General features: G+C 40.0%; 1 pseudogene; it reads right to left on the bottom strand.

Moving 5' to 3' along the window:
• Positions 1 to 6588: 6588 nt before the first annotated feature.
• On the bottom strand, positions 6589 to 7364 carry LOC132431730 (WASH complex subunit 3-like; annotated as a pseudogene).
• Between the last annotated feature and the right edge of the window lie 777 nt (positions 7365 to 8141).

The following is an 8141-nucleotide window of genomic DNA, read 5'->3' as shown; positions in this document are numbered from 1 at the left end:
AGGAAAAAGTACCTTTTCTCACCCCTGTAAACAGGAAGTCTAATTAAAGTGTCAGGCGTCAATTTGAGCATCTTTGGTTTAGAATTTGAATGCAATAATGTGCCATTTTATACCATGAGGAGGAATTCTGAGAAAGGTAGAAGGTGCATCTGAATCTGGTTTACTTTCAAAATTCAAATTAATTTCCTTAATTTCCAAATTTTATGGTGTTGTGAACAGAACACTATTGGAAAATCTAGGCTTACCTCTAACTCTGCAGCCTTGGGCACATTATTTGATTTCAATTTATAAAATGGGCATATTAACCCTTGCCTTATAGACAGGGAAAGTGCTCAGTCGTTATGTTCTGGTATACACCAGTGTGGCTATACCAAATGTTAAAATATTTAGATATTTTTTCAGTGACTGGTACAGAACTACATCCCTTGACTCATGCCTGATAACTGTCCCCAAACTGCTGTCCTAGACACCCAGATTTATTTCTCAGAATAAATGGACTGGACCTAGACCTGGACTGGACCTAGACCTCTTCAGCAGCTAAGGAGTTGAAGCCTGACCCTGCAGAGAATCCCTGAGGCCCTGCTCCACTGCCAAGGCCAGTGTGGGCCTTGATTGGTCAGTGGTGCTCATAACAATACTGGTTATCAAGTATTTTGAACACGACCTTCACAGGGTGGCGTGGAAATGGAATGGCATCATGCATCAGGATATGCATTAGAAATCATTCAACTCTCTGCACGTGTTACTGTCCTAGAGAAAAGCTACTTGTTGCACAAGCTCACACTCATGAGTATCTGCTACATTAGAAGAATAACTTGGACTTTTAACTTCCAACCCAGTGACATCTACAGATAAGGCATTATTCATTTCGTAAAGTCATATAAGACACAATCATAACCTTCAAGAAGGTTATGATTAGTCTAGTCCCGAGACTAATTTGAAGACAGGACATAGGAGCCGATCTGAAAGAGCTCCCAATGGCCAAAGTTAAAACAACTGAGCAACAAGATAAGTAACAACAGCACTGGATTATAACCCAAAGAGTAACATAAATATTTATGTGTCCATAATGATATGAAAAAAATGAGAAATAAATAATTAGGGAGAAGAAATACATCTTCCTTACAGAAGAATCCTAAGTAATATATATTAATATCCCCTTCTCAACTAATACCGCTCCCCTAGATTGTCCACTTTGGAGACTATTTTACTCTAGGATGATGGTTATTTGGGTGTTGTTGAGTATTCAATCTCTCCCTCTTTTACTTAATCACTCACACTTTCTGAGTAGTATTTTTACCTCTCCTGTGGAGGGATTCTCCATTATTTGTAATTGTGGGGCTGGTAGAAAAGGATGGCTATTCCCAGAAGCTACCTCTCACTGCTGTTTCCTAAAACAGAAACAGAAGAGATCAAACGTTGCCCTCCCCACCACATATACACGACCTATCTCACACTTTGAATCTCACACGCATGATGTAAAGATGGTGGAAACCATTGGAGGTTGAAAATCTGGTGGTGTCTTGACCAGACCTAAGCTACAGCTCCTGCTGCCAAGCCTCTGAAATTTCCTTGCTTTCTGTTTTCCAAGCCTGTTTTTCTAGCCTGCTTTTAATTCTGTAAGCCCTTGATCTCCTTCCAATTGATTCATTCCCTTTTTACTTAAGATAGCTGCTGTCTATGTCTGTTGTCTGCAAGCAAGAAGCTGACAAACAAAGTTCTTTTATTTGTGTTTATGCATCCAGCTAGCACAGTTGTTCTAAACTTCAGTGTGTCTCAGAATCACTAGGAGTACTCATTAAAAATGCTCCACTCCCAGAGAGCTCATCTGGTAGGTCTGAAGCAGTGCCCAGATCTGATTTGAGTAAGCATTGAAAGCACAATGTTTTTACTTGCTGGTCTCTGCTGCAGTGTTTTGAGCACTGTATATGGGATTCACTGACCTACCCTCTTGCCTAATACAGAGCCTGGCTGGCACAGAGTAGGATCACAGGAAAGTACTTTTAGACACAACATTCATCCTTAGTCCCACCAGCACTCCCAGGTGAATGCAAAACCACCTTCACTTTTAACTGCTCCCTCATCTTAATGGTAGACAGTATAATCTCAGAATTTAAAGCCTACTGTGTAATTTTTAGGTTATGATAGCCACATAAAATAAGGTAAAATGAAACAGGTGAAATTAAATTTAATGATCTATTTGTTTAATCCAATATATCTAAATTATTACCATGTCAAGATGTAATCAATAGAAAACCTTTATTAACGAGATACTTTACTTTCTCTTCTCTACGAAAGTGTGTGTTTTCCACTTTCAGCATATCTCAACACAGATCTCAACTCAGGTCTCAATAGCCATGTGACAAATGGCTGCCAGTTGGACAGCACAGCCCTATATACAGTATACCTCTCTTAGGTATACGTAGAACACATTAGTTCATTAAAAGCTCTGAGAAATTCTATCTTAAGATTCTATCCTAAGAAGACCTACTTAACTTTCCTTATCTCATTATTTCTCAAACCCATCTGACCATGGAGCACACTCACACACACACACACTGATTCTGGAACACCTATGTAAATCCTACAGAATTAGTCCTTCCGAAAACATTTGTTATAAAAAATAATATATGCGTATGTATAACTGAATCACTTTGCTGTATACCTGAAACACAACATTGTAAATCAACTAGTGCAATATAAAATAATTTTTTTAAAAACTTAAAAACACACTTTCTTTTGACCATTCCAAAAGGAAATCACTACTTAGATATAAACCTATGCAGTAGAATCTAGATAACATGGTGAGGGTGTGCATATGAGGAAATGTATGTATGAGGGTGTACGTGTGGTGTCTAAGAGTATTTGTGAGTTTATATGGGTGAGAGTGTGCATGTTGTATTGTGAGAGTGTGTATGCTTGCTGGAAATTGTCAAAATAATTTTTTAAGAGTAAAACTGAAATGCGTTATTTTTTCTGTCATGATAGTTTCTAAGGTAAAATGTTATTTAATCTCTTTATTTCCTCATGAAAATTACATTCTTTAGATGAATATTTTAAATTTTTAGTATATTTTTTCTTAACTCTTAAAGATGAACCAAAGAACAACTGCTTGGGGGAAGGAGGAATTGTAGCATGACTTTCTTTCTGCTTTTTGTAGTTGGAGTAAAATTAATATAGTTAAGGTTAGCTGGAGAAATTTCAGGAGTTACACATTTGACAAAAATAATAGTTAAGAAGCATATACTGAAATTCCTTATATTTCATGGTTAGAATGATACAGTATCTTTAAGAACTGGGTTTCAGTCAAATGTTCCTTCTTATTTTTAATATTTAAACAAAAAAAACCCAAAGCGCTACCACTTCTCAGACAAATCCTGAATCATCTTCCCAAATGCAGAACGTTATAAACTCAACTGTTTTTTTATTACATAGAGTTAGGAATATACTCCCCCCCAACCCCCGCCAAATATGATGAAGCAACTCCCAGGGGAAGGAAGGACTTTGAGTATCCCGTGTGGAGTACGTCCTTAGCTCAGTACATACGATGGGAATGAAGGTCCCTGAGATATTCATTAGTGCTAATGGGAGGGTTGTGGCCAAGGCACGTAAAAAGTGTGCAGCTTTGGAAGTGTCAGATTATTCGGAGAGGACAACTAGCATCTGAGTGATCAACACCCTTAGCATTTGTCGTTTGGGGACCTCTTCTTTTTCAGAGAGTGTCTTCCTGTCGTTTTCAGTTGGTCTTCACATCACTTTTTTGAAAGCAGAATACTTTTCCAGAGATGGATAAAATGGTAGATTATTTTACTATAATTACCAGACTGGCCAAAAGAACTGAAAGTTCTTGAGTCTTTTCCTTATTCCTTTCAGATTCAGAAGGTAGGTTTGGAAACAATATGTGGTGTCATTAAGGAACCAATAGCAGAATCATTTGGACTTTGCTTTAGAAAGTCGATGACAAAGATGACTCTCTGCCAAGTACCTTGATTGATCTCTAGAGTCTAGGTTTGGTGGAGACCGCTGCTGGCAACACAAGGTTGGACCAGATGACACATATGATGGGACACAAAAGTACACATTAAGCCAAGTGTTCATGTTCCGATACTGCCTCATGACTCATGATGTGACCTTGAATAACTTCTCTAACACAGCTGCCCTAATGGGTAACATGGTAACAAATTCATCCTTCACAGAGTATTGAAGCTCTGTGAATTAGTATAGATAAGCCAAACCTAGAATTGTCCTGGTGCTGTTTATTACTCAGATATTCAGATTTGGAAGCAGGGAAAGACACTCCATCCCACCACATATTTAATAACACGACAGAGAATCTTAAGCACTTTGTAAGTACCTCCAACCACGATGACTGTTTAGAGTCTTATGTGTTTTGACAGTTGTGTCAATGACCTTAGCCTTTAATGCGAATCAACTACAACAGATATGTCTAAATGACCAATGGTTGGCCCTCGATGGAACAAAGGATGCTTTTCAATAACCTAAGTGATTTGGCCTGTGTAGTTCTGTACACATGATGACACAAATGAATTCAAAATAGGAAGATTCTTACATCGTGAGTTTGAGGAAAAAAGCAGCTAGAGACTGAAACTGTATTATCTAACATTGGAAATAAGTCTGTTTCTTTGATGGCATAGCAGATGAAGCAACTAACTTTAGGGGCTCTTTTGTGCAAACATCTTTCTTTGAAGTAAAGGGAACTGCTCATTTTTTGTTTGTTGGGTGGATGTGTGTGTGTCTGTGTGTGTGTGTATCTGTGTGTGTGTCTGTGTTTGCAGTGTACACTGATTGAGTTTGCTTATGCTACAACTCTGTTATAAAAACCTGGAGGTCAAGAACTGTGTTTTTAATACCCACGACATAGGAATAAGTATTTAGAGGGTGCTTTTTCTTTTTTTCAAACACAGACTTTTTTTATACAGCAGGTTCTTATTAGTTATCCATTTTATACATATTAGTGTATATATGTGCTTATTAACTGTTTTGTTGTTAGTGCGGTAACTAATTGTAGCTTTTAATGTAATTACTGATTAGAACAGCTTTGAGCCATTGAACAGAAATATGTTGGATCAGTGCTCTGGAGTCCTGGACAAATACTTAGAAGGGTTCCTATCACGGTCTTCCTAGATCTTGATTCTGAGTTCTTCCTCTCATCTCACTGCCCAAATTCAGGCTAACGAAGTTCCTATCCCTCTCTCCCCATCCAGCCCTGGCCAGTGGCCATGATGAGTCTGTTGGGAGGCAGACACCAGCAACCTCGTCTGTCTGCTACTGCCTAAAGTCTGGTCTGGTCCACACTGCAATTCCTCACTCTTCCTTTGTGACTCCATGGTCACACCTGTGATTTCAGGTATCTAGTTCCACAGGCCATTGTGAAACCTACTCAGCTCTCTTCATTTGCCAAGGTGGGGTGTGCTGACCATGGGAATGTGAACCACAGACCTCCAAGAGCAGGGAGGACTATTCACTAAGCCTCAGCTGCTAGGTCTGACGTGCATCACTGTGCTTGGGCTGAGGCCACGCTTCCACTGGCCAGGGACTGACTGTCGACGGATACTGAGGTAGGCCCATTCCTGGAGGGCACAGAGCTCCTCTGATGGGTGACTTCAGCTTGAGAACTCTTGATGGCCTTGCCAAAGTTTCCTTAGAACTGCACTTAGAACTTTTCTCCCTTTTTCATTGGGAACAGATTTGCAATGAGGTAGGGGAGAGGGTCACCCAGCCTCTCCATTTTCTCTCACAGCCATTTCCCCTAATCAGTTTTGTACAGTTAATCCTGTGTTAGCATTTGTTTCTGCAAGGACCCAAACTAACATATTGAAGCTGGACTTTTATACTAGGAATGGCAAATCGTATACAGGGATATCAATCCTATGAGGAATTCTGAAACTGGAACAGCCCTTCAGAGTTGTCCCACTGCCCCAGTGGTATGGCTCTTAGAGCCCTGTGTTGAGAAGGATTCTGAAGTAACAGGGTTTAGGCAAATGTGCTGCCACTCCTCCTTTCTGTGCCCATGACAGACATTGCTAATTGATCATACCTATGTATGGAATAGAGCAGTGCTGAGTTAGCAATCAGCCATCAGCACAAGCGCTTATGGATGCCAGGCACTTGTCATTATGTTTCAGACCTGCCTGCAGAACCTAAATGTGAAAGTGTTGTATCATGATGGTTTGATTTTAGGAAGTTCAGTCTTTTATCAGGATTCCTTTATCAAGGTTTTCTAGCAACTCCCAGGGAATGCTTGCATGTTCTATGAGTCTGTGCTGGTTGATGCATGCCATCTCCATCAGTCATCCAGCTCTGCATCTTTGCACTCCCCACTTGTCACTATCACGATGGAGCACGCCATTTTCTACCACTTCTAACTTTTTTATTAAATAACTTAAAAAAACTTTTTTATTATTATAAATGCTTTATTTATTTATTTATTTAACATAGAGGAAGCTTGGTGGTGAATATGTAGCCATTTGATGTTTTTATGACTAAGAGTTAAAGCTCAGGCTCTCTTTCTTATAGAATGTAAATGTGCACCAACACGTGTATATGTAATTGTTATCAAAATTACACTTAGTCACTAAAAGCAGATTCGCTATCTGAACTTTCTTCTGTATTTTTTTCACCTTCACCAACATGCACTGGACCATCTGACCTCTGAAGAAAACCTGGGTCTAGTCCTTCCGATATCATTTTGTTTCTTATTGCTGTCACTGGAACACCCACTTGAACCATTTTGAGGTATCTGGCATATCTTGGATCCTTGACTACAGTTAAGATATTTTCTGGTGTTACTTCACTTTCCTGTGTCCAGAGTCTTGTAAACTGCTGTGATTGCTCTGAAGTGGTTTCACAATGTGTTTCATTTGTGATCCTAGTTACACTTATAAGAGATACTTCAAATGTGACATCATCTAGCCCTGGGATAGACATCAACTTTGCATCTAAAATATTGAGAGTTGTTTCAATTTTCTGGATACGAAGAGAAAGGTCTGCCAGTTTCTCCTCACAAACTGTAGAGAAGTGGTTGAGGAACCATACAATATGCACCACAAATTGGTTTAGAAATGCCACCATTCACCATTCTTCTTTTTTTTTTTTTTGTGGTACGCAGGCCTCTCACTATTGCGGCCTCTCCCGTTGCGGAGCACAGGCTCCGGACACGCAGGCTCAGCCGCCATGGCTCACGGGCCCAGCTGCTCCACGGCATGTGGGATCTTCCCGGACCTGGGCACGAACCCGTGTCCCCTGCATCGGCAGGCAGACTCTCAACCACTGCGCCACCAGGGAAGCCCCGCCACCATTCTTTTTATGCCTGACCCCATGAGAGGAAGCCCATCCTCATCCATCTCCTCAGCAGGCGGGGGACCCCATAAATTTTGTATTTAGTGAACACATGCACATAACCTTAAAAGTCTAACATAAGCAGTCCTTAAAGGTTTATAATTTTAAAAGTTATTCCTTGCACTGACCTTCATTTCTGTCCCCCAGAAGCAATGCCTCCTTAACTCTTCTAGCTACCTCCCCCAGTATTGACTTCCTTATTTCTAAAATTTTGCATATACTAAGGTATCCACTGACTTCTCTACATGCTGCATAAGGACTTAGACCATCACCATGTCCCACCATTTTCCTTTTTCTCCATAACACTCCAACATAGTCATATGTTTTACTAAATCAATACTCCATGTTTACATTTTTATGATTTTGCAAATACTATTCAATTCACTAGAATTATGCTTCCTTTTGTGTCCAAACATATATTTCTGCTGGAGTTAATACTTTATTAATAATGAGTATTAATTTTCTTGGTTCCTAGAGCCCTCCCTCCAGGAGCCCTCTGTCCTCCTCGTCCTGCCTGGGCTGATTTCTCTCTTAGCTTGCTGAAAGACAGCATTCCTAGGGCTGGCCCTTGGCCAATCTTCAGGATAACATGCCATATTTTCCTACACCTCATATCTCCCTCTTTCTTGGTTTACCCCTTTGTTTTGGTCTACTATCAATACTCAGTTTGCTGCTATTCCTCCTTGCATCATTTTACTCCAGTCTTTTCCAAAGAAAGATTGAGAAAGATACTGATGTATTGAGTACTTGTGCACATGAAACATTCTTTATGCCATCCTTGC

Source organism: Delphinus delphis, chromosome 10 (assembly GCF_949987515.2).
Source record: "Delphinus delphis chromosome 10, mDelDel1.2, whole genome shotgun sequence".
Taxonomy (NCBI): Eukaryota; Metazoa; Chordata; class Mammalia; order Artiodactyla; family Delphinidae; genus Delphinus; species Delphinus delphis.
Note: the sequence above shows the minus strand (reverse complement) of the source record. Positions and strands in the feature narration are given on the sequence as shown.